The sequence below is a fragment of the Balaenoptera borealis genome (genome assembly GCF_965194805.1).
Source record: "Balaenoptera borealis genome assembly, chromosome: X".
Lineage (NCBI taxonomy): Eukaryota > Metazoa > Chordata > Mammalia > Artiodactyla > Balaenopteridae > Balaenoptera > Balaenoptera borealis.
This window is the reverse complement of record NC_138881.1, coordinates 79,852,366-79,878,805: the sequence shown is the minus strand read 5'-3', so window position 1 is coordinate 79,878,805 and position 26,440 is coordinate 79,852,366. Positions and strand designations below refer to the sequence as shown.

Genomic DNA, 26,440 nt, shown 5'->3' with positions numbered 1-26,440 from the left:
TTATCTTCATTTTCACCTTAGAACGTATGCACAATATTTGCCTCATAGATCACTGTATGTAAGAAGAGATATCAAATCTCAAACTATAGAGTAGAAAACTATTTTTGCTTTGAGTTTTGGTACCATCCTGCCTTTGGATCCCACTAAAGCAATTATTGCATTATCACCGTGAAAATACCATAGTAATTTGTTGCTGGAAATATAAGTATTAAATGTAACTGATGTGCTGTGGGTGTTCATCTAATTGCCCAGCCAAACTTGTTGGCTGAAAGGCCAACAGATTCTCTTGTGGTATATCTCAATCAATGCACCGTTTACAACTGACCTTGTTCATGATATACTTTTTTCTTAGAAGCCCCTTGTATTTGATCTTCTGACTGTGACTATGCTTTTTATACAAGATGTTTGTGCATTTGTGTTTTGTGCACAAAGCCTCATTTGTGTTTATTGAGGCTTTGCAGACATCTTAGCTGTCTATCCTTTTACTGTTAAGAGTACTACCTAACTGGACTTCCTTAGCCATCTAAAGGCACCAAGTACATCCATCCATTTCTTTTTATTTATTCCCTGTCATCAAAATTAAGTTTGGTTTAGAGGGCTAGGTAGTCTCTATATTTGAACTCCTATAATAAGAGGGGATAATCATAGTGATTAACCTTTGGTTATGGACTAGTTGCATATAGTTGGAAAAAGTATCTGTATACTTTACTAAGGGTCTTAAAGTTGAGAAGACCAATCCTGGAATTTAATTGTTTTTTCTTAAATACTATGGTGGGGTATCTTTGACATAATAAGCAATGTATTTCTAACTCGTAGCTTTGGTACTACCACTTTAAAAATCAGAGGACACTTCTCTCTTGGGAAAATAGTCAGCATCCTAACAGGAAACAGAATTTACTCTAGATGGTACAAATGAAGGGACTTTTACTGAAGGGACCATTAATGAAATGTGCGCAGGCTACAGGGATAAACAAGGAATATTACAACACTTATAAATAAGCAATTGTGGAAAACCACTAGCACTCCTAGGATCAAGTGGAGGAAATAATGTTATCAAAACCCAGTAAAAAGTGTTGCAGTACAGGAGAATTTCCCAGTGGGAAACTGCGTTCAAGGCCGGAGATGCAACTATTATCAGAGGCATTGTGCCAAAATAGGAGATGTATTAGCTACCTCAGACCGCCATATCAAAATAACATACACTGAGTGGCTTAAGCAACATAAATTTATTTCTCACATTTCTGGAGGCTGGGAAGTCCAATATTAAGGTGCCAGTTGATTGAGTTCCTGGCAGGGCTCTCTTCCTGGCTTGTAGATGTCCACCTTCTTAATGTGTGCTCACATAGCCTTTCCTCAGTGTGTGTGCTTAGGGAAAGAGAGAAGAGAGAGAAAAGGGAAGTGAGAGAGGAGAGGTGAGGAAAAAAGAGATTTCTACCTCTTCTTTTTTTTTTTTTTTATAAATGTTCAATGGAGTATTGAACATTTACTTTTACTGCTTTTTTAAAAATTTATTTATTTATTTATTTTTGGCTGTGTTGGGTCTTTGTTTCTGTGCGAGGGCTTTCTCTAGTTGTGGCGAGCGGGGGCCACTCTTCATTGCGGTGCACGGGCCTCTCACTGTCGCGGCCTCTCTTGTTGCGGAGCACAGGCTCCAGACGCGCAGGCTCAGTAGTTGTGGCTCACGGGCCTAGTTGCTCCGTGGCATGTGGGATCTTCCCAGACCAGGGCTTGAACACGTGTCCCCTGCATTGGCAGGCAGATTCTCAACCACTGCGCCACCAGGGAAGCCCTACCTCTTCTTATAAGACCACAAGTCCTTTTGGATTAGGATTCCATTTTTATGACCTCATTTAACCTTAATTGCCTCCTAAAAGCCCTACATCCAAATATAGTCACACTTTGAGGATTAAGGCTTCAACATATGGATCTGGGGACTGGGTCACAGTTCAATCCATAGAAGCGAGGGAGCAGCTAAGAAAACTCAGGACCTCTTTCTCCCTCTGTCCTCCCATATCTTACCAGTTCCTACCATTACTCAAAACCAACCACAGGCCAACTAGCAAGGGAATCTAGATAAGCAGTACATAAGCATCAGTATCTAAGGACACAGAACAGGCAAAGGACAGATTGCAAATATGGTGAGGCAGCAAGTGGAGAACTTACAACTCAGCTAATCCATGTGGCATCTTTACATCTGGAAAGGGAAGTTACAATATAAGCTTAGGTTCTGATATTACTCAGGGAGAAATGTGGTACATGACAGGGAGAGAAGTTGCTGAGGCCCTGGACAATGATACTGGATATGGTGAGCTAATATGGATTTGAGTAAAGAAATTACATTCTGACCACTCAAACCAGCATTGTCCAGGAATTAATTGGAAACTGAACTAGCTACCATAAACCTGAATTGAAAACCAGTCAAGTCAACAAGAAGTTACTCTCCTTAGGACCAAGGAGGCGCCCTCGCACCTGCAGGGCAACTTGTTGTCCCAGCCATAGGGAGGAATAAGCTTCCTGTTACAGCTGCAACTGCTGAGAAGCTGGCCTTGCTGCAGTTTCTCCCAGATGTTTTTTTAGATACACAAGAGGAAAGCAGCATAGGTGACTACTCAGTAGCAGAGGGAAACAGTTGACTCCCTAATTCACAACCATCACTCAATGAAAGCAAATACTCATAGACCCTAATGAATAGCCGTGGGAATTGCATTGCTGGAATTCTAAAAATAAAAGTATCAAAAAGCTTCTTTACAATGGAAATAATGGCAAAACAGCACACCTAAGACACCAAACCTGGAGCAAAGCAGTATTTCCCTGACATGTAAGAAATGGATCATTCTGACATCAAGGACTTCAAGACGGCTTCAATGACCTGTGTGCAGTTTTTGTGTTTAAAAAAAAGTCTCCATGCAGCCATGGGAACTCGGAGGAGGGTATCCATTAGGCCACACATGACCATAGGAGAAGTATGAATAAAGACATAAAAATACAGGAAACATAATACAGAAAACTATAAGCATTAAAGAAAAGATAGAAGTACTAAAGAATAAGGGAAGAAGAAATATAGTACATATCCATTATCATTCCACCTGTGCCTGCCATTAACCACTGATTAAGCCATGTGGCTGACAGGGTCTTGGTGCTCCTGCCGAGTGTCAGGCCTGTGCCTCTGAGGTGGGAGAGCTGAGTTCAGGCATTGGTCCACCAGAGACCTCCCAGGTCCATGTAATATCAAACGGCAAAAGCTCTCCCAGAGACCTCCATTGAAATTCTAAGACCCAGCTCCACTCAATGACCAGCAAGCTACAGTGCTGGACACCCTATGCCAAACAATTAGCAAGACAGGAACACAACCCCACCCATTAGCAGAGAGGCTGCCTAAAATCATAATAAGGTCACAGACATCCCAAAACACACCACTGGATATGGTCCTGCCCACCAGAAAGATAAAATCCAGCCTCATCCACCAGAAAAGAGGCACCAGTCCCCTGAACCAGAAAGCCTATGCAACCCACTTAACCAACCTTAGCCACTGGGGGCAGACACCAAAAACAACAGGAACTACAAACTTGCAGCCTGCAAAAAGGGGACCCCAAACAAAGTAAGTTAAGCAAAACGAGAAGACAGAGGAACACACAGCAGATGAAGGAGCAAGGTAAAAACCCACCAAACCAAACAAATGAAGAGGAAACAGGCAGTCTACTTGAAAAAGAATTCAGAGTAATGATAGTAAAGATGATCAAAAATCTTGGAAACAGAATGGAGAAAGTAAAAGAAACGTTTAACAAGGACCTAGAAGAACTAAAGAGCAAATAAACAATGATGAACAACACAATAAATTAAATTAAAAATTCTTTAGAAGGAATCAATAGCAGAATAACTGAGGCAGAAGAATGGGTAAGTGACCTGGAAGATAAAATAGTGGAAACAACTACTGCAGAGCAGATAAAGTAAAAAGAATGAAAAGAATTGAGGACAGTCTTAGAAACATCTGGGAACACATTAAAAGCACCAACATTCGAATTATAGGGGTCCCAGAAGAGGAAGAGAAAAAGAAAGGGTCTGAGAAAATATTTGAAGAGATTATAGTTGAAAACTTCTCTAATATGGGAAAGGAAATAGTCAATAGAGTCCAGTAGGCACAGAGAGTCCCATACAGGATAAATCCAAGGAGAAACACGCCAAGACACATATTAATCAAACTATCAAAAATTAAATACAAAGAAAAAAATATTAAAAGCAGCAAGGGAAAAACAACAAATAGCATACAAGGGAATCCACATAAGGTTAACAGCTAATCTTTCAGCAGAAACTCTGCAAGCCAGAGGGCAGTGGCAGGACATATTTAAAGTGATGAAAGGGAAAAACCTACAACCAAGATTACTCTACCCAGCAAGGACCTCATTCAGATTTGATGAAGAAATTAAAACCTTTACAGAGAAGCAACAGCTAAGAGAATTCAGCACCACAAAACCAGCTTCACAACAAACGCTAAAGGAACTTCTCTAGGCAGGAAAAACAAGAGAAGCAAAAAACCTACGATAACAAAAAAAAAAATTAAGAAAATAGTAATGGGAACATACATATCGATAACTACCTTAAATGTAACTGGATTAAATGCTTCAACCAAAAGACATACACTGGCTGAATGGATACAAAAACAAAACCTGAATATATGCTGTCTACAGGAGACCCACTTCAGACCTAGGGACACATACAGACTGAAAGTGAGGGGATGGAAAAAGATTCCATGCAAATGGAAACCAAAAGAAAGCTGGAGTAGCAATTCTCATATTAGACAAATAGACTTTAAAATTAAGACTAGGGCTTCCCTGGTGCCACAGTGGTTGAGAGTCTGCCTGCCAATGCAGGGGACACGGGTTCGAGCCCTGGTCTGGGAGGATCCCACATGCCACAGAGCAACTAGGCCCGTGAGCCACAGTTACTGAGCCTGCTCATCTGGAGCCTGTGCTCCACAACAAGAGAGGCCGCGATAGTGAGAGGCCCACGCACCACGATGAAGAGTGGCCCCCACTTGCCGCAACTAGAGAAAGCCCTCGCACAGAAACGAAGATCCAACACAACCAAAAATAAATAAATAAATAAATAGATAATGAAAATAACTTAAAAAAAAGAAATTAAAATAAAGACTACTATAAGGGACAAAGAAGGACACTACATAATGATCAAGGAATCAATCCAAGAAGAAATAACAACTGTAAATATTTATGCACCCAACATAGGAGCACCTCAATACATAAGGCAAATTCTAACAGCCATAAAAGGGGAAATCGACAGTAACACAATCATAGTAGGGGACTTTAACACCCCACTTTCCCCAATGGACAGATCATCCAGCATGAAAATAAATAAGGAAACACAAGCTTTAAATGATACATTAAACAAGATGGACTTAATTGATATTTATAAGACATTCCATCCCAAAACAACAGAATACACTTTCTTCTCAAGTGCTCATGGAACATTCTCCAGGATAGGTCATATTTTGGGTCACAAATGAAGGCTTGGTAAATTTAAGAAATTTGAAATTGTATCAAGTATCTTTTGTGAACACAATGCTATGCAACTAGATATGAATTAGAGGAAAATATCTGTAAAAAATTCAAACACATGGAGGCTAAACAATACACTACTTAATAACCAAGATGTCACTGAAGAAATCAAAGAGGAAATCCAAAAATACCTAGAAACAAATGACAATGAAAACACGAATACCTAAAACCTATGTGATGCAGCAAAAGCAGTTCTAAGAGGGAAGTTTATAGCAATACAAGCCTACCTCAAGAAAAAAAAAAACATCTGAAATAAACAACCTAACCTTACACCAAAAGCAACTGGAGAAAGAAGAACAAAAAAACTCCAAAGTTAGCAGAAGGAAAGAAATCATAAAGATCAAATCAGAAATAAATGTAAAAGAAATGAAGAAAACAATAGCAAAGATCAATAAAACTGTAGCTGGTTCTTTGAGAAGATAAACAAAATTGATAAACCATTAGCCAGACTCATCAAGAAAAAAAGGGAGAAGACTCAAATCAATAGAAGTAGAAATGAAAAAGGAGAAGTAACAACTGACAGTGCAAAAATACAAAGGATCATGAGAGATTACTACAAGCAACTATATGTCAATAAAATGGACAACCTAGAAGAAATGGACAAATTCTTAGAAAAGCACAACCTTCCAAGACTGAACCAGGAAGAAATAGAAAATATAAACAGACCAATCACAAGCACTAAAATCGAAACTGTGATTTAAAATCTTCCACCAAACAAAAGCCCAAGACCAGATGGCTTCACCTGCCAATTCTATCAAACACTTAGAGAAGAGCTAACACCTATCCTTCTCAAACTCTTCCAAAATACAGCAGAGGGAGGAATACCCCCAAACTCATTCTATGAGGCCACCATCACCCTGATACCAAAACCAGACAAAGATGTGGAAAGAAAGAAAGAAAACTACAGGCCAATATCACTGATGAACATACATGTAAAAATCCTCAAGAAAATTCTAGCAAACAGAATCAAACTGTACATTAAAAGGATCACACAGCATGATGAAGTGGCATTTATCCCAGGAATGTGAGGATTCTTCAATATACATAAATCAATCCATGTGATACACCATATTAACAAACTGAAGGATAATAACCATATGATCATCTCAATAGATGCAGAAAAATCTTTTGACAAAATTCAACACCAATTTATGATTAAAAACTCTCTGGAAAGTAAGCATAGAGCCAACTTACCTCAACATAATAAAGGCCCTAAATGACAAACACACAGCCAACATCATTCTCAATGGTGAAAAAGTGAAACCATTTCCTCTAAGATCAGGAACAAGACAAGGTTGTCCACTCTCACCACTCTTATTGAACATAGCTTTGGAAGTTTTAGTCACAGCAATCAGAGAAGAAAAAGAAATAAAAGGAATCCAAATTGGTAAAGAAGAAGAAAAGCTGTCACTGTTTGCAGATGACATGATACTATACATAGAGAATCCTAAAGAGGCTACCAGAAAACTACTAGAGCTAATCAATGAATTTGGTAAAGTAGCAGGATACAAAATTAATGCACAGAAATCTCTTGCATTCCTATAAACTAATGATGAAAAATCTGAAAGAGAAATTAAGGGAACACTCCCATTTACCATTGCAACAAAAAGAATAAAATACCTAGGAATAAACCTACTGAAGGAGACAAAAGAGCTGTATGCAGAAAATTATAAGACACTTATGAAAGAAATTAAAGACGATACAAACAGATGGAGAGATATACCATGTTCTTGGATTGGAAGAATAAACATTGTGAAAATGACTATACTACCCAAAGCAATCTACAGATTCAAGGCAATCCCTATCAAACTAACTACCACTGGCATTTTTCACAGAACTAGAACAAAAAGTTTCACAATTTGTATGTAAACACAAAAGACCCGAATAGCCAAAGCAATCTTGAGAAAGAAAAATGGAGCTGGAGGAATCAGGCTCCCGGATTTCAGACTATACTACAAAGCTACAGTAATCAAGACAGTATGGTACTGGCACAGAAACAGGAATATAGATCAATGGAACAGGATAGAAAGCCCAGAGCTAAACCCACGCACCTATGGTCACCTTATTTTTGATAAAGGAGGCAAGAATATACAATGGAGAAAAGACAGCCTTTTCAATAAATGGTGCTGGGAAAACTGGACAGCTACATGTAAAAGAATGAAATTAGAACACTTCCTAACACTATACACAAAAATAAACTAAAAATGGATTAAAGACTTAAACATAAGGCCAGACACTATAAAACTCTTAGAGGAAAACATAGACAGAACACTCCATGACATAAATCACAGCAAGATCCCTTATGACCCACCTCCTAGAGAAATGGAAATAAAAGCAAAAATAAACAAATGGGACCTAATGAAACTTAAAAGCTTTTGCACACCAATGGAAAACATAAACAAGACAAAAAGAGAACCCTCAGAATGGGAGAAAATATTTGCAAATGAAGCAACAGACAAAGGACTAATCTGCAAAATATACAAGCAGCTCATGCAGCTCAATATCCCAAAAACAAACAACCCAATCCAAAATGGGCAGAAGACCTAAATAGACATTTCTCCAAAGAAGATATACAGATTGCCAACAAACACATGAAAGGATGCTCAACATCATTAATCATTAGATAAATGCAAATCAAAACTACAATGAGGTATCACCTCACACCAGTCAGAATGGCCATCATGAAAAAATCTACAAGCAATAAATGCTGGAGAGGGTGTGGAGGAAAGGGGACCCTTTTGTACTGTCAGTGGGAATGTAAATTGATACAGCCACTATGGAGAACAGTATGGAGGTTACTTAAAAAATTAAAATAGAACTACCATGCGACTCAGCAATCCCACTACTGGGCGTATAACCTAAGAAAACCATAATTCAAAAAGAGTCATGTACCACAATGTTCATTGCAGCTCTATTTTCAATAGCCAGGACATGGAAGCAACCTAAGTGTCCACCGACAGATGAATAGATAAAGAAAATTTGGCACATATATAAAATGGAATATTACTCAGCCATAAAAGGAAATGAAATTGAGTTATTTGTAGTGAGGTGGATGGACGTAGACTCTGTCATGCAGAGTGAAGTAATTTAGAAAAAGAAAAACAAATACTGTATGGTAACACATATATATGGAGTCTAAAAATAAATAAATAAATAAATGGTTCTGAGGAACCTAGGGGCAGGCCAGGAATAAAGACGCAGATGTAGAGAATGGACTTGAGGACATGGGGAGGGGGAAAGGTAAGCTGGGACCAAGTGAGAGTGGCATGTACATATATACACTACCAAATGTAAAATAGATAGCTAGGGGGAAGCAGCTGCATAGCACAGAGAGATTAGCTCAGTGCTTTGTGGCCCCCTAGAGTGGTGGAATAGGGAGGGTGGGAGGGAGACGCAAGTGGGAGGAGATATGGGGATATACGTATATGTATAGCTGATTCACTTTGTTATAAATCAGAAACTAACACACCATTGTAAAGCAATTATACTCCAATAAAGATGTTAAAAAAGAAAAAAAAAAAAAAAAAAGAAAACCAGTCAAGGATAGAATAAGAAAGAATTAAAAAAAGAAAGAAAGAAAGAAAGAAAAACACAGAGATTAAGCTCACGTATGAATAGGGATGTGAAAATCCAGAATAAAATATTAGCATATTGAATCCAGAAGTAAATATAAAAACAATCCATTCCTACCAAGTGAGATTTACCTTATTAATGTAAGGTGAGTTAATACTATCACTAAAATAATAAATATTAACAGGTTATAGAGGACCAATTCAAATGTTCATTGTAATATATCCAGCAAATCATGTGCTAATATTCAATGGGCATTCGTGACTTAACAGATATCCTCTTGGGAGTAATGTCAGCAACATGCTGACATTTGTTACTAGGAGGAAGGAAATAATTTGTTAGTAGGAGGAAGGAAAGTTAGTTGTTTAACTCCTGCTAACTTTGTGGGTTGCCCACCCAGGGGTATGAGACTTGACTATATCACAACTCTGCCTCTCCTACTTGTCTTCTTTATGTCTTTAGTTGTAGAAGATCTTTTATGGTAGGTTCCAGAAAAGAAGATCTTTTCTGGTAGAAAAGATCTTTTTTATCAATGATTGTTCTGGAAATAGTTGTGATTTTTATGTGCTTGTGAGAGGAGGTGAGGTCAGGTTCTTTCTACTCTGCCGTCTTCTCAAATTAAAATTTGGGATTAAAAGTGCTGACATGATAAAATGAATGACTTACAAAGGAGACATAACAGTCATAAACATGTATGCAACATCAACATAGCATATGTGAAATGGAAATATTTTAAATGATTGGAAAACAATAAAAGTACTATCGTAGTGGAAGACTTTTAAGACACTCAAAATAAGACATGTCCATTAGGAAAAAAGAAAATAAAAAAAGAACTGAATGATATAATTAATAAAGTCAATTTAATCAATATCTATAAAATTTTGTAAAATTTGAATGATTCTCATATATCCATGTTTATTATATATCCATAAGTTGATTGGAAGAGGAATAAAAATATGCCACTTTAAAAGATGTGAACACCAGACCATTTCATAGTTGAGTTTCATGTAACCATAAAAGACAGGTAATACAATGTTATCTAAGCCATTCAAGGCTATGAATGGAAAGAACCTCAATTCATGAAGCAAGTAGACCCTAGTGTTCTAACCTGATAAAGATAGTGCCAAAAGAAAACTATGCACTAACCTTATTTAATAATATAGATGCCAAAGTTCTAAATTAAATATCAGAATATTTGACATTTCAGTATAGAAAAAAGTAAAATCTGTCCAAACAAAATTCATTCTAGAAATATAAGAATCTCAACATCAAGATATCTAATAGCATATTTAATTATTTTAACAAGTTCAAGGGAAAATGTGATCATGTCAATAGATATATTTGATAAAATTCAGCATCCCTATTCCTTATAAAAATTGACATATAATAGAAAAAGAAAGGAAATAATTAAATCTGAGAAAAAGTATTCATCAAATACCAACAGCAGAAGTAATTTTATGTGGTAAAATGCTGAAGCCATTTATATTAAAATAGTAGAATACTGTTATCATTATTATTTGAAAATAAATTATAATGCAATAGAAAAAAGAGGAAAATTAAATACTTGATAGAAGTAATGGAAAAGAAAAAGAAAATATTCTTTTCCTTCATCACGATATTATAGTAAATAAACTCCTAGTGTTTATAAGGGAATTTTGTAAATTAGCTGGGCATTAGATAAATACCCAGAGTTCAGTGCTGTTTCTCTTTACTAGCAATAACCAAAGCTACATATGGAAATCAAAGAAATTCCAAATTTTAAAAAATTTATAAAATAATAAATTCTACGTGGACTTATATATGCTTGAGTACAGGGAAGAAATCACGAAAAAAAGAATAATAGGGTGGTTTAGCTTTAGGGTTGAGGATAGGCAAGTTAGTGGAACAAAATAAGGAGCCCACAAATAAATCCGTGCATACATAGAAATTTAATCTATGAAAAGAAATGGTTTCATTTCAGTAGAAAAGAATGATTTATTTAAATAAATTGCCTTGGTGTATCTGGAAGTAAATAAATTTGTACTCCTACCTTATAAGATATGCAAAAATTAACACTGATGCATAAGTACTTAAGTTTTAAAAATACACTAGAAATTATGCAGAAAATTTAGGAAATTGTAGTGTAAAGTATGGGTTGGGTAAATATTTCTAATGAAGAAAGTGAATCCAGCTTCCATACTAGTTGTCTTGGAGGGCAATGCTGCCATATGAAGATCCTTAATGGTTAAAGACCACATGAAAAAAGAGGACAAACTGAGACCAGCATCAACCTCCTGATGTGTGATTGAGGCCATCTTGAACCTTCCAGGCCCAACTGAGTACCAGATGATATGGGCAAAACCAATAGAAGAACTGACCAGCTGATCCTAGCTCAACGTGCTAACCAATAGAATGCGGAACAAATAAAATAGATATTTTTTTAAAGCCAGTAAGTTTTGTGGCAGTGTTATAGTGAAAAATAACTAATATAATAGTCTTGATGGTTGTGGTAAATATTAAAGACAAAGTAAATTCTTCCCTAGTTTGCCTAAAGTAATATTTATGTGCTTGAAATACTTATTCATGTATTTTTTAAAAACAGGGAATAAAATCCAGAAGTATAATTAAAAGAAAAAAAAGAAAGTGAATCCAGAAGCTTTGAAAGAAAAGATGGACATATTTGACAATATAAAACAAAAAGTTTTTATGGCAAAGTATACATAAACAAAATCAAAGAGTACATAGTATTTATCCACTTTCTCAAATTTCTTTGTGTATTGGGCCTGTTTGTACTTACAAGATATATTACAGAAAACGATATCAGTCATACATAAGAAGACAAATAGCTAAATAGAAAAATGGCAAAGCATACAAATGGATGATTCATTTAAGTACAAATTGAAACTGGCTAAGATGTGATAATATGCCTATGGGAAAATGCCTATGAATGCCACCAGGGAAATGCTAATTAAAATTGATGTAGCATTTTTCACCCAAAATAGTGGCAAAAATAAGAAAAGGTGTGCTAATGGAAATGTGGGTGAAATGTAACTTCCAGTTTTGCTGGTGTAATATGAATTGTTCAGGCCTTTAGGGAAAGTAATTTGGTCCTTGCGGAAATCTACAATAGATATAAAGGCACCACTATGTAAGGATATATGTAACACTGTAATACTAAAACAAACAACCAAGACCAACATCAACAACTAGAAAGAAAGGGGAATGGTTGAAGAAAATGTGGTTCATTCATATAATGGAATATCATGCAAATGTTAAGATACCAAGTTATATTTATACCAACCAACTTATAAGACCTTCCACAATGTAATTTTAAGTGAGAAAAAGGAGATCTAGTGAAGTTTAAATGATTTATTTACATAAAACGAAGACAAATCCCATATATGCAAATATGTATTATAGGTTTATGTATAGTTTTTTGAAGATGGAGAAAAGTATTGAAGAGTGTATATCAGGCTATAAGCATTGATTATCTAGGGTTGGAGTGGAGTGATAAAGTGAGTTGGAGGAAAGTAAGGGGAGAAGGAAGAAGAGAAAGGAAAAAGTAAGAGCAATAATTACAGGTGGAACTTTGAGTACATGGATAAGTATAAAGTGCAGTACTCAACAGAAAAAGGATAAGGACACAAGCCATCAACTATATGGAACGAATATAGTGTGAGACACGCAGAGGAGGATTTAGAATATTTAGAACTCTTCCCTTAAGCCCAATGGTTAAGAGTTATATCTGTTCTCTAAGCAGAATGAATTGGGGACTGATGTCAAGACCTGTTATGCACCATTTGTGTTTAGTTTTGTATATTATAAATTGTATAACTTTCTCATTAGAGAAAAATAGTACTAGAAGAAAAAGTGACTTAGATTCAACTAAATTTGACTAGTTATATTTCAGATATGCTGACACTGGGATAAAGGTGTCATTGTAATTTTTTTCATTTTGATGATATTGAATATTTTTCACTTTTTTGAGATTGAATTAATAATATTTTTGAATGAAAAAAAATTTATTGGAGTATAGTTGATTTACACTGTGTTAGTTTAGGTGTACAGCAAAAGGATTCAGTTATACATATATATATATTCATTCTTTTTCAGATTCTTTTCTCATATAGGTTATCAGAGAACACTGAGTAGAGTTCCCTGTGTTATACAGTAGGTCGTTGTTGCTTATCTATCTTATATGTATGTAATATATATATATTATCCATAGTAGTGTGTATGTTAATCCCAAGCTCCTGATTTATCCCCCCCCCCACATTTCCCCTTTGGTAGCCATAAGTTTGGTCTCGATATCTGTAAGTCTGTTTCTGTTTTGTAGAAAAGTTCGCTTGTATCATTTAAAAAAAAATTAGATTCCAGATATGAGTGATATCATATAATATTTGTCTTTCTCTGTCTGACTTCACTTCGTGTGATACTCTCTAGGTCCATCCATGTTGCTGCAAATGCCATTATTTCATTCTTTTTCATGGTTAATGTCGCATTGTATATAGTACCACATCTTCTTTACCCATTTTCTGTTGATGGACATTTAGGCTACTTCCATGGCCTGGCTATTGTAAATAGTGCTGCCATGAACATTGGGGTGCATGTATACTTTCAGATTATGGTTTCCTCCAGATATATGCCCAGGAATGGGATTGCTGGATCATATGGTAGTTCTATTTTTACTTTTTTAAGGAACTTCCATATTGTTCTCCACAGTGGCTATACCAATTTACATTCCCACCAACAGTTCAGGAAGGTTCCCTTTTCTCCACACCTTCTCCAGCATTTGTTTGTAGATTTTTTGATGATGGCCATTCTGACTGGTGTGAAGTGATACCTCATTGTAGTTTTTATTTGCATTTCTCTAATAATTAGTGATGTTGAGTATCTCTTCATGTGTTTTTTGTCACCTGTATGTCTTCTTTGGAGAAATGTCTATTTAGATTTTCTGCCCATTTTTTGATTGGGTTGTTTGGTTTTTTAATATAGAGCTGCATGAGCTGTTTGTATATTTTGGAGATTAATCCCTTGTCAGTCACTTCATTTGCAAGCATTTTCTCCCATTCTGTGGGTCGTCTTTTCATTTTGTTTATGGTTTCCTTTGCTGTACAGAAGCTTTTAAGCTGAATTACGTCTGATTTATTTATTTTTGTTTTTATTTTCATGACTCTATGAGGTGGATCAAAGAAGATATTGCTACAACTTATGTCAAAGGGTGTTCTGCCTATGTTTTCCTCTAAGAGTTCTATAGTACCCTGTCTTACATTTAGGTCTTTGATCTATTTTGAGTTTGTTTTGTGTATGGTGTTGGGGAATGTTCTAATTTCATTCTTTTATATGTAGCTGTCCAGTTTTCCCAGCACTGCTTATTGCAGAGACTGTCTTTTCTCCATTGTATATTCTTGCCTCCTTTGTCATAGATTAATTGACCATAGGTGTGTGGGTTTATTTCTGGGCTTTCTATCCTGTTCCATTGATCTGTATTTCTGTCCTTGTGCTAGTACCATAATGTTTTGATTACTGTAGCTTTGCAGTTTAGTCTGAAGTCAGGGAGCCTGATTCCTCCAGCTCCGTTTTTCTGTCTCAAGATTGCTTTGGCTATTCAGGGTCTTTTGTGTTTCCATACAAACTTAAAATTTTTTGTTCTAGTTCTATGAAAAATGCCATTGGTAATTTGATAGGGATTGCATTGAATCTGTAGATTGCCTTGGGTAGTATAGTCATTTTGACAATACCGATTCTTCCAATCCAAGAACATGGTATGTCTTTCCATCTGTTTCTGTCATCTTCAATTTCTTTCCTCAGCATCTTATAGTTTTCAGACTACAGCTCTTTTTTCTCCTTAGGTAGGTTTATTCCTAGGTATTTTATTCTTTTTGATGCAATGGTAAATGGGCTCAACAAAATACTAGCAAACTCAATCCAACAACACATTGAAAGCATCATACACCATGATCAAGTGGGATTTATCCCAGGGATGCAAGGATTCTTCAGTATATGCAAATCAATCAGTGTGATACACCACAGTAACAAACTGAAGAATAAAAACCACATGATCATCTCAATAGATGCAGAAAAAGCTTTTGATAAAATTCAACACCCATTTGTGATTTAAAAAAAAAAAAACTCTCCAGAAAGTGGGCATAAAGGGAACTTACCTCAACATAATAAAGGACATACATGACAAATCCATAACTAACATCATTCTCAATGGTGAAATGCTGAATGCATTCCCTCTAAGATCAGGAACAAGACAAGGATGTCCACTGCCACCACTTTTATTCAAACATAGTTTTGGAAGTCCTAGCCATGCCAGAGTAGAAAAAGTCATAAAAGGAATCCAAATTGGAAAAGAAGAATTAAAACTGTCACTGCTTGCAGATGACATGATACTATATATAGAAAATCCTAAAGATGCTACCAGGAAACTACTAGAGCTTATCAATGAATTTGGTAAATTTGCAGAATACAAAATTAATACTCAGAAATCTCTTGCATTCCTATACAGTAACAAAGAAATATCAGAATTTTTCACTTTGAAATATTTATTTTAAACCTTATATACAGAAGATTCCACATATATTGATGTACAGTTTTATGTATACAGATAAATGCATAGTTGTGTAATCACCTCCACAAATAAAACCAGTTCCATCACTCCCCAGAAATTCCCTCATAGTATCCCTTTGTCACACCTTTCCCTCTAATCCCCAACTCCTTGCCACTGTTCTGTTCTTCTTTCCCACATTGTTGCCTTTTAAAGAATACTGTATAAGTGGAATCAAACAGTATATAGCCTTTTGAGTCAGATTTCTTTCACTTGGCAAAATGAATTTGAGATTCATCCAGATTGTGACATTTTAATAGTTTGCTGCATTAATAACTGTAATAAAGTATAAGCATAAAGGAATTATTAGCTTAATATATTGACTTGCCAAAGAAATTCTTTCTTCTATATTGATGTATAGTTGATTTTCAATATTATATTAGTTCCAGGTGTACAACATAGTGATTTGATATTTTTATAGATTATGCTCCATTTAAATTTGTTATAAAATATTGGCTATATTACCTGTGTGCTATACATTGCATCCTTCTATCTTATTTATTTTATACCTAGCTGTTTGTACCTTTTAATCCTCTTCCCCTATCTTGTCCCTACCTCTACCACCTCACTGATGACCACAAGTTTGTCTACTGTATCTGTGAGTGTATTTCTGTTTTGTTATATTTATTTATTTGTCTTAATTCTTCAGATTTCACATATAAGTGAAGACATACATTATTTGTCTTTATCTGACTTCATTAAGCATAATACCATCCAGGTCCATTCATTTTGTTGCAAATGGCAAAAATTCATTCTTTTTTATGGCGGAGTAATATTCCATTGTGTGCGTGCGTGTGTGAGTGTGTGTGTGTGTGTGTGTGTGTGTGTGTGTATCATAGCTTATTTATCCATACATCTGTTGATGGACATTTTAGGTTGTTTCCCTCTCTTGGCCATTGTAAATAATGCTGCTATAGACATCGGGGTATACATATCTTTTCAAATTAGTGTTTTCCTTTTACTCAGATGCATACTAAGGAGTGGAATTGCTGGATCACATGATAGTTCTATTTTTAATTTTTTAAGGAAGCTCCAACTGTTTTCTATAATGGCTATAACATTTTTCATTCCCACCAACAGTGGACAAGGGTTCCCTTTTCTCCACATCATCACCACCATTGATTATTTGTTGTCTTTTTGACAATAGCCATTCTGACAAATGTGAGGTGATATCTCATTGTGGATTTGATTAGCATTTCTCTGGAATAGATCCCAGTTGATCATGGTGTATGACATTTTTATGTACTGTTGAATTCAGTTTGCTAATATTTTGTTGAGGATTTTTGCATCTATATTCATCAGAGATATTAGCCTATAAATTTCTTTTTCTTTTGTAGTGTCTTAGATTTTAGTATCAGGGTATGGGTGGCCACATAGAATTACATTGGGAATATTGCCTCCTCTATAATAGCTTGAGAAGGATAATTATTAACTCTGTTTTAAATGTTTGTAGATTTACCCTGTGAAGCCAACCAGTTCTGGGTTTTGTTTGCTAGGAGTTATTTTGTTTGTTTTCACTGATTCAATTTCAACGCTACTATCAGTTGGTTTAGATTATTTCTTCCTGATTTAATCTTGGAAGATTGTATGTTTCTAGGAATTTATCCATTTCTTCTAGGTTGTTCAACTTGTTGGTATATACCTTTGTAGTAGTCACTTATGATTGTTTTTATTTCTATGATATCACTTGTAATTTCTTCTCTTTCTTTTTCTTTTTAACATCTTTATTGGAGTATAATTGCTTTACAATGATGTGCCAGTTTCTGCTTTATAACAAAGTAAATCAGCTACACATACACATATGTTCCCATACCTCTTCCCTCTTACATCTCCCTTCCTCCGACCCTCCCTATCCCACACCTCTAGGTGGTCACAAAGCACACAGCTGATCTACCTGTGCAATGTGGTTGCTTCCCACCAGCTATCTATTTTACGTTTGGTAGTGTATATATGTCCATGCCACTCTCTCTTTGTCACATCTTACACTTCCCCCTCCCCATATCCTCAAGTCCATTCTCTAGTAGATCTGTGTCTTTATTCCCGTCTTGCCACTAGGTTCTTCATGACCTTTTTTTTCCCCTTAGATTCCATATATATCTGTTAGCATACTGTATTTGTTTTTCTCTTTCTGACTTACTTCACTCTGTATGACAGACTCTAACTCCATCCACCTCACTACAAATAACTCCATTTTGTTTCTTTTTATGGTTGAGTAACATTCCATTGTATATATGTGCCACATCTTCTTTATCCATTCATCTGATGATGGACACTTAGGTTGCTTCCATGTCCTGGCTATTGTAAATAAAGCTGCAATGAACACTGTGGTACATGACTCTTTTTGAATTATGGTTTTCTCAGGGTATATGTCCAGTAGTGGGATTGCTGGGTCATATGGTAGTTCTATTTTTAGTTTTTAAGGAACCTCCATACTGTTCTCCATAGTGGCTGTATCAATTTACATTCCCACCAACAGTGCAAGAGGGCTCCCTTTTCTCCACACCCTCTCAAGCATTTATTGTTTCTAGATTTTTGATGATGGCCATTCTGACTGGTGTGAGATGATATCTCATTGTAGTTTTGATTTGCATTTCTCTAATGATTAATGATGTTGAGCATTCTTTCATGTGTTTGTTGGCAATCTGTATATCTTCTTTGGAGAAATGTCTATTTAGGTCTTCTGCCCATTTTTGAATTGGGTTGTTATTTTGTTACTGAGCTGCATGAGCTGCTTGTAAATCTTGGAGATTAATCCTTTGTCAGTTGCTTCATTTGCAAATATTTTCTCCCATTCTGAGGGTTGTCTTTTGGTCTTGCTAATGGTTTTCTTTGCTGCAAAAAAGCTTTTAAGTTTCATTAGGTCCCATTTGTTTATTTTTCTTTTTATTTCCATTGCTCTAGGAGCTTGGTGCGAAAGGATCTTGCTGTGATTTATGTCACAGAGTGTTCTGCCTATATTTTACTATAAGAGTTTGATAGTGTCTGGCCTTACATTTTAATGTAAGGTCTTTAATCCATTTTGAGTTTATTTTTGTGTATGGTGTAAGGGAGTGTTCTAATTTTATACTTTTACATGTACCTGTCCAGTTTTCCCAGCACCACTTATTGAAGAGGCTGTCTTTTCTCCACTGTATATGCTTGCCTCATTTATCAAAGATAAGGTGACCATATGTGCGTGGGTTTATCTCTGGGCTTTCTATCCTGTTCCATTGAACTATGTTTCTGTTTTAGTGCCAGTACCAAACTGTCTTGATTACTGTAGCTTTGTAGTATAGTCTGAAGTCAGGGAGTGTGATTCCGCCAGCTCCATTTTTCATTCTCAAGACTGCTTTGGCTATTCGGGGTCTTTTGTGTTTCCATACAAATTGTGAAATTTTGTGTTCTAGTTCTGTGAAAAATGCCAGTGGTAGTTTGATAGGGATTGCATTGAATCTGTAGAATGCTTTGGATAGTAGAGTCATTTTCACAATGTTGATTCTTCCTATCCAAGAACATGGTATATCTCTCCATCTATTTGTATCATCATTAATTTCTTTCATCAGTGTCTTATAATTTTCTGCATACAGGTCTTTTGTCTCCTTAGGTAGGATTATTCCTAGATATTTTATTCTTTTTGTTGCAATGGTAAACGGGAGTGTTTTCTTAATTTCATTTCCAGAATTTTCATCATTAGTGTATAGGAATGCAAGAGATTTCTGTGCATTCATTTTGTATCCTGCTACTTTATCAAATTCAGTGATTAGCTCTAGTAGTTTTCTGGTAGCATCTTTAGGATTCTCTATGTATAGTATCATGTCATCTGAAAACAGTGACAGCTTTACTTCTTCATTTCCGATTTGGATTCCTTTTATTTCTTTTTCTTCTCTGATTGCTGTGGCTAACACTTCCAAAACTATGTTGAATAATAGTGGTGAGAGTGGGCAACCTTGTCTTCTTCCTGATCTTAGTGGAAATGTTTTCAGTTTTTCACCATTGAGGACAATGTTGGCTGTGGGTTTGTCATGCATGGCCTTTATTATGTTGAGGAAAGTTCCCTCTATGCCTACTTTTTGCAGGGCTTTTATCATAAATGGGTGTTGAATTTTGTCGAAAGGTTTCTCTGATTCTATTGAGATGATCATATGGATTTTCTCCTTCAGTTGTTAATATGGTGTATCACATTGATTGATTTGTGTATATTGAAGAATCCTTGCATTCCTGGAATAAACCCCACTTGATCATGTTGCATGATCCTTTTAATGTGCTGTTGGATTCTGTTTGCTGGTATTTTGTTGAGGATTTTTGCATCTATGTTCATCAGTGATATTGGCCTGTAGTTTTCTTTCTTTGTGACATCTTTGTCTGGTTTTGGTTCAGAGTGATGGTGGCCTCGTAGAATGAGTTGGGGAGTGTTCCTCCCTCTGAAATATTTTGGAAGAGTTTGAGAAGGATAGGTGTTAGCTCTTGTCTAAATGTTTGATAGAATTCACCTGTGAAGCCATCTGGTCCTGGGCTGTTGTTTGTTGGAAGATTTTTAATCACAGTTTCAATTTCAGTGCTTGTGATTGCTCTGTTCATATTTTCTATGTCTTCCTGCTTCAGTCTTGGTGGGTTGTGCATTTCTAAGAATTTATCCATTTCTTCCAGGTTGTCCATTTTGTTGGCATAGAGTTGCTTGTAGTAATCTCTCATGATCGTTTGTATTTCTGCAGTGTCAGTTGTTACTTCTCCTTTTTCATTTCTAATTCTATTGATTTGAGTCTTCTCCCTTTTTTTCTTGATGAGTCTGGCTAATGGTTTATCAATTTTGTTTATCTTCTCAAAGAACCAGCTTTTAGTTTTATTGATCTTCGGTATTGTTTCCTTCATTTCTTTTTCATTTATTTCTGATCTGATCTTTATAATTTCTTTCCTTCTGCTAACTTTGGGGTTTTTTTGTTCTTCTTTCTCTAATTGCTTTAGGTGCAAGGTTAGATTGTTTATTCGAGATGTTTCCTGTTTCTTGAGGTAGGCTTGTATTGCTATAAACTTCCCTCTTAGAACTGCTTTTGCTGCATCCCATAGGTTTTGGGTCGTCTTGTCTCCATTGTCATTTGTTTCCAGGTATTTTTTGATTTCCCCTTTGATTTCTTCAGTGATCACTTCATTATTAAGTAGTGTATTGTGTAGCCTCCATGTGTTTCTATTTTTTACAGATCTTTTCCTGTAATTGATATCTATTCTCATAGCGTTGTGGTCGGAAAAGATACATGATATGATTTCAATTTTCTTAAATTTACCAAGGCTTGATTTGTGACCCAAGATATGATCTATCCTGGAGAATGTTCCATGAGCAGTTGAGAAAAATGTGTATTCTGTTGTTTTTGGGTGGAATGTCCTATAAATATCAATTAAGTCCATCTTGTTTAATGTATCATTTAAAGCTTGTGTTTCCTTATTTATTTTCATTTTGGATGATCTGTCCATTGGTGAAAGTGGGGTGTTAAAGTCCCCTACTATGATTGTGTTACTGTCGATTTCCCCTTTTATGGCTGTTAGTATTTGCCTTATGTACTGAGGTGCTCCTATGTTGGGTGCATAAATATTTACAATTGTTATAGCTTCTTCTTGGATCGATCCCTTGATCATTATATAGTGTCCTTCTTTGTCTCTTGTAATAGTCTTTATTTTGAAGTCTATTTTGTCTGATATGATAATTGCTACTCCAGCTTTCTTTTCATTTTCATTTGCATGGAGTATCTTTTTCCATTCCCTCACTTTCAGTCTGTATGTGTCCCTAGGTCTGAAGTGGGTCTCTTGTAGACAGCATATATACGGGTCTTGTTTTTGTATCCATTCAGCTAGTCTGTGTCTTTTGGTAGGAGCATTTAATCCATTTACATTTAAGGTAATTATTGATATGTATGTTCCTATTCTCATTTTCTTAAATGTTTTGGGTTTGTTATTGTAGGTGTTTTCCTTCTCTTGTGTTTCTTGCCTAGAGAAGTTCCTTTAGCATTTGTTGTAAAGCTGGTTTGGTGGTGCTGAACACTCTCAGCTTTTGCCTGTCTGTAAAGGTTTTAATTTCTCCATCAAATCCGAATGAGATCCTTGCTGGGCAGAATAATCTTTGTTGTAGGTTTTTCTCCTTCATCACTTTAAATATGTCCTGCCACTCCCTTCTGGCTTGCAGAGTTTCTGCTGAAAGATCAGCTGTTAACCTTATGGGGATTCCCCTGTGTGTTATTTGTTGTTTTTCCCTTGCTGCTTTTCATATGTTTTCTATATATTTAATTTTTGATAGTTTGATTAATATGTGTCTTGGCATGTTTCTCCTTGGATTTATCCTATATGGTACTCTCTGTGCTTCCAGGACTTGATTAACTATTTCCTTTCCCATATTAGGGAAGTTTTCAACTATAATCTCTTCAAATATTGTCTCAGTCCCTTTCTTTTTCTCTTCTTCTTCTGGGACCCCTATAATTCGAATGTTGGTGCGTTTAATGTTGTCCCAGAGGTCTCTGAGACTGTCCTCAGTTCTTTTCATTCTTTTTTCTTTATTCTGCTCTGCAGTAGTTATTTCCACTATTTTATCTTCCAGGTCACTTATCCGTTCTTCTGACTCAGTTATTCTGCTATTGATCCCTTCTAGAGTATTTTAAATTTCATTTATTGTGTTTTTCATTGTTGCTTGGTTCCCCTTTAGTTCTTCTATGTCCTTGTTAAATGTTTCTTGCATTTTGTGTATTCTATTTCCAAGATTTTGGATCATCTTTACTATCATTATTCTGAATTTTTTTTCAAGTAGACTGCCTATTTCCTCTTCATTTGTTAGGTCCGGTGTGTTTTTACCTTGCTCCTTCATCTGCTGTGTGTTTTTCTGTCTTCTCATTTTGTTTATCTTACTGTGTTTGGGGTCTCCTTTTTGCAGGCTGCAGGTTCATAGTTCCTGTTTTTTTTGGTATCTGTCCCCAGCGGGTAAGGTTGGTTCAGTGGTTTGTGTAGGCTTCCTGGTGGAGGGGACTAGTGCCTGTGTTCTGGTGGATGAGGCTGGATCTTGTCTTTCAGGTGGGCAGGTCCACGTCTGGTGGTGTGTTTTGGGGTGTCTGTGGCCTTATTATGATTTTAGGCAGCCTCTCTGCTAATGGATGGGGCTGTGTTCCTTTCTTGCTAGTTTTTTGGCATAGGGTGTCCTGCACTCTAGCTTGCTGGTCGTTGAGGGAGCTGGGTCTTGGTGTTGAGATGGAGATCTCTGGGAGATTTTCGCCGTTTGGTATTACGTGGAGCTGGGAGGTCTCTTGTGGACCAGTGTCCTGAAGTTGGCTCTCCCACCTCAGAGACACAGCCCTGATGCCTGGCTGGAGCACCAAGAACCTTTCATCCACATGGCTCAGAATACAAGGGATAACAAATAGAAAGAAAAAAAGAAAGAGTATAAAATAAAATAAAGTAAGATAAAATAAAATAAAGTTATTAAAATAAAAAATAAAAAATAATTATTTAGAAAAAAAGAAAAGAAAAAAATTTTTAAGTAAAAACAAAACAAAACAAAACAAAAAAGGACGGACAGAACCCTAGGACAAATGGTGAAAGCAAAGCTATACAGACAAAATCTCACACAGAAGCATCCACATACACACTCACAAGCAGAGGAAAAGGGGAAAAAATAATATATCTTGCTCCCAAAGTCCACCTCCTCAATTTGGGATGATTCGTTGTCTATTCAGGTATTCCACAGATGCAGGTACATCAAGTTGTTTGTGGGGCTTTAATCCGCTTCTTCTGAGGCTGCTGTGAGAAATTTCCCTTTCTCTTCTTTGTTTGCACAGCTCCCAGGGTTCAGCTTTGGATTTGGACCCGCCTCTGCGTGTAGGTCGCTTGAGGGCGTCTGTTCTTCCCTCAGACAGGATGGGGTTAAAGGAGCAGCTGCTTCAGGGGCTCTGGCTCAGGGCGGTGGGAGGGAAGGGTACGGATGCGGGGCAAGCCTGGGGCAGCAGAGGCCTGCGTGACGTTGCAGCAGCCTGAGGAGTGCCGTGCATTCTCCCGGGGAAGTTGTCCCTGGATCACGGGAGCCTGGCAGTGGCGGGCTGCACAGGCTCCTGGGAGGGGAGGTGTGGATAGTGACCTGTGCTCGCACACAGGCTTCTTGGTGGCAGCAACATCAGCCTCAGCGTTTCATTCCCGTCTCTGGGGTCCGCGCTGATAGCCGCGGCTCACGCCTGTCTCTGGAGCTCGTTTAGGCTGCACTCTGAATCCCCTCTCCTCGCGCCCCAGGAAACAAAGAGGCAAGAAAAAGTCTCTTGTCTGTTCGGCAGCTCCAGACCTTTTCCCGGACTCCATTCTGGCTAGCTGTGGTGCACTATCCCCTTCAGGCTGTGTTCACACCGCCAACTCCAGTGCTCGCCCTGCGATCCGACCGAAGCCGGAGCCTCAGCTCCCAGCCTCCACCCTCCCTGGCGGGTGAGCAGACAAGCCTCTCGGGCTGGTGAGTGCTGCTGGGCGCCAAGCCTCCGTGCGGGAATCTCTCCGCTTTGCCCTCTGCACCCTTGTGGCTGCGCTCTCCTCCGTGGCTCCGAAGATTCCCCCCTCTGCCACTCACAGTCTTCACCCGTGAAGGGGCTTCCTAGGTGTGGAAACCTTTCCTCTTTCACAGCTCCCTCCCACTGGTGCAGGTCCTGTCCCTATTCTTTTGTCTCTGTTGTTTCTTTTTTCTTTTGCTCTACCCTGGTACGTGGGGAGTTTCTTGCCTTTTGGGAGGTCTGACGTCTTCTGCCAGCGTTCAGTGGGTGTTCTATAGGAGCAGTTCCACGTGTAGATGTATTTCTGATGTATTTGTGGGGAGGAAGGTGATCTCCATGTCTTACTCTTCTGCCATCTTCCCTGGGTCTCTGTTTCTTTTTCTTTCATTTTGTATCTATATGAAATGATGGATATCCACTAAATTTATTGTGGTGATCACTTTATGATGTATGTAAGTCAAATCAGTATGCTGTACACCTTAAACTCATGCAGTGCTGTATGTCAATTATATTGCACAAAAACTGGGAAAAAATGAAGTCTTGCCATTTGTGACGACATGAATTTCTTTTATGGCATTCTTGGTCACATAAGTCAGACAGAGAAAGACAAATACCATATCTCACTTATATGTTATATTAAAAAAATAAAACCCAAGCTCATAGAAACAGAGCAGATTGGTGGTTGTGTGGTTGCCAGAGGTGGGGATGGGTGAAATGGGTGAAGGGGGTCAAAGGTACAAATTTTCAGTTTTAAAATAAATTCGTTATGGGGATGTAATGTACAGCATGGCATCTATAGTTAATATTACGGTATCACATATTTGAAAGTTGCTAAGAGAGTAGATCTTAAAACTTCTCATTATAGGAAAAAAAATTGTAACTATGTATGCTGGTGGCTATTAGCTAGATTTATTGTGGTGATCACTTCACAATATATACAAATATTGAATCACTATATTGTATACCTGAAACTTATATGAAGTTATATGTCAATTATACGATATTTTATTGTATGTATATAACACATTTTGTTTATCCATTCATCTGTAAAAGGACATTTGTGTTGTTTCTACTGGTTGGATATTATGAATAACGCTGCTATGAACAATGATGCACAAATATCTATTTAAGGCCTAGGTTTCAGTTCTTTTGGGTATATACCTTGAGGTGGAATTGTTGGATCACATGGTAATTCTATGCTTAATTTTTTGAGAAACCACTGTACTGTTTTCCATAGTGACTGCACCATTTTACATTTGCACCAGCAATGTACAAGGTTTCCAATTTCTCCCCATTCTTATAACACTTGTTATTTTTCTCTGTTTGTTTATTTGTTATAATAGCCATCCTAATGAGTGTGTAGTGGTATCTCGTTGTGATTTTGACTTGCATTTCCCTAGTGATTATTGATTTTGATTATCTTCTCATGTTCTTATTGGTCATTTGTGTATTTTCTTCAGAGAAATGTCTATTCAAGTCCTTTGACCATTTTTTAATTGGGTTGTTTTTTTTTGTTTGTTTTTGAGTTATAGCAGTTCTTTATATGTTCTGGATATTAATCCATTACTGGATATATAATTTTTAAATATTTTCTCCCATTTGGTGGGTTGCCTTTTCACTCTGTTCATAGTGTCTTTTTGATGCACAAAAGTTTTAAATCTGAATGAAGTCTGATTTTGTTGCCTGTGTTTTGGGTTACATACTCAAGAAATCAGCACCAGATCCAATGTCATGAAGATTTTCCCCTATGTTTTCTTCTAAGAGTTTCATAGTTTTAGCCCTTATATTTAAGTCTTTGATCCATTTTGAGTTAATTTTTATATATGATGTAGTGTTAGGGTCCAATGTCATTCTTTTGCATGTGGATATCCAGTTTTCCCAGGACCATTTGCTGAAAAGAGGTATTCCTTTTGAAGCAAAGAATTTGCTCTTTTTGAGTGCCTACAATAAACTTTGATACAAATTGCAGCATTGATAGTTAACTTTAAATTGTGTCATCCAATCACATAAAGTACCCTTTATTTCATTACATTTACTTGCTTAATATGAAATCAAGAAAAAGGCCTCAAGAGAAAATATTTATGTAGTTTAGAAAAGGAACACACTGAACAGTAGATAGGGATAGGTGCATTAGATGCTCTTCCTAGGCAAAAGGCCTCCTTTCTCTGGAATCAGTAGAGGATTCCACCTTCCCCTTCACTCTTCTTCTTCATTATATTGGGGAGTGTTAT

At 36.8% G+C, this 26,440-nt stretch overlaps 2 long non-coding RNA genes across 2 annotated transcripts in view; both read left to right on the top strand.

Annotated features, from left to right (window-relative positions):
• LOC309620833 overlaps nt 1-19,695 on the top strand; it is a 132,123-nt gene extending 112,428 nt beyond the window's left edge. Inside the window, exon 3 of the long non-coding RNA XR_014239680.1 lies at nt 18,894-19,695. This is a non-coding gene — a long non-coding RNA (uncharacterized lncRNA). The remainder of the gene's footprint in view (nt 1-18,893) is intronic.
• The window catches only part of LOC309620857, a 1,080,383-nt gene that overhangs the window by 342,158 nt on the left and 711,785 nt on the right, over nt 1-26,440 (top strand). The window lies entirely within an intron of this gene.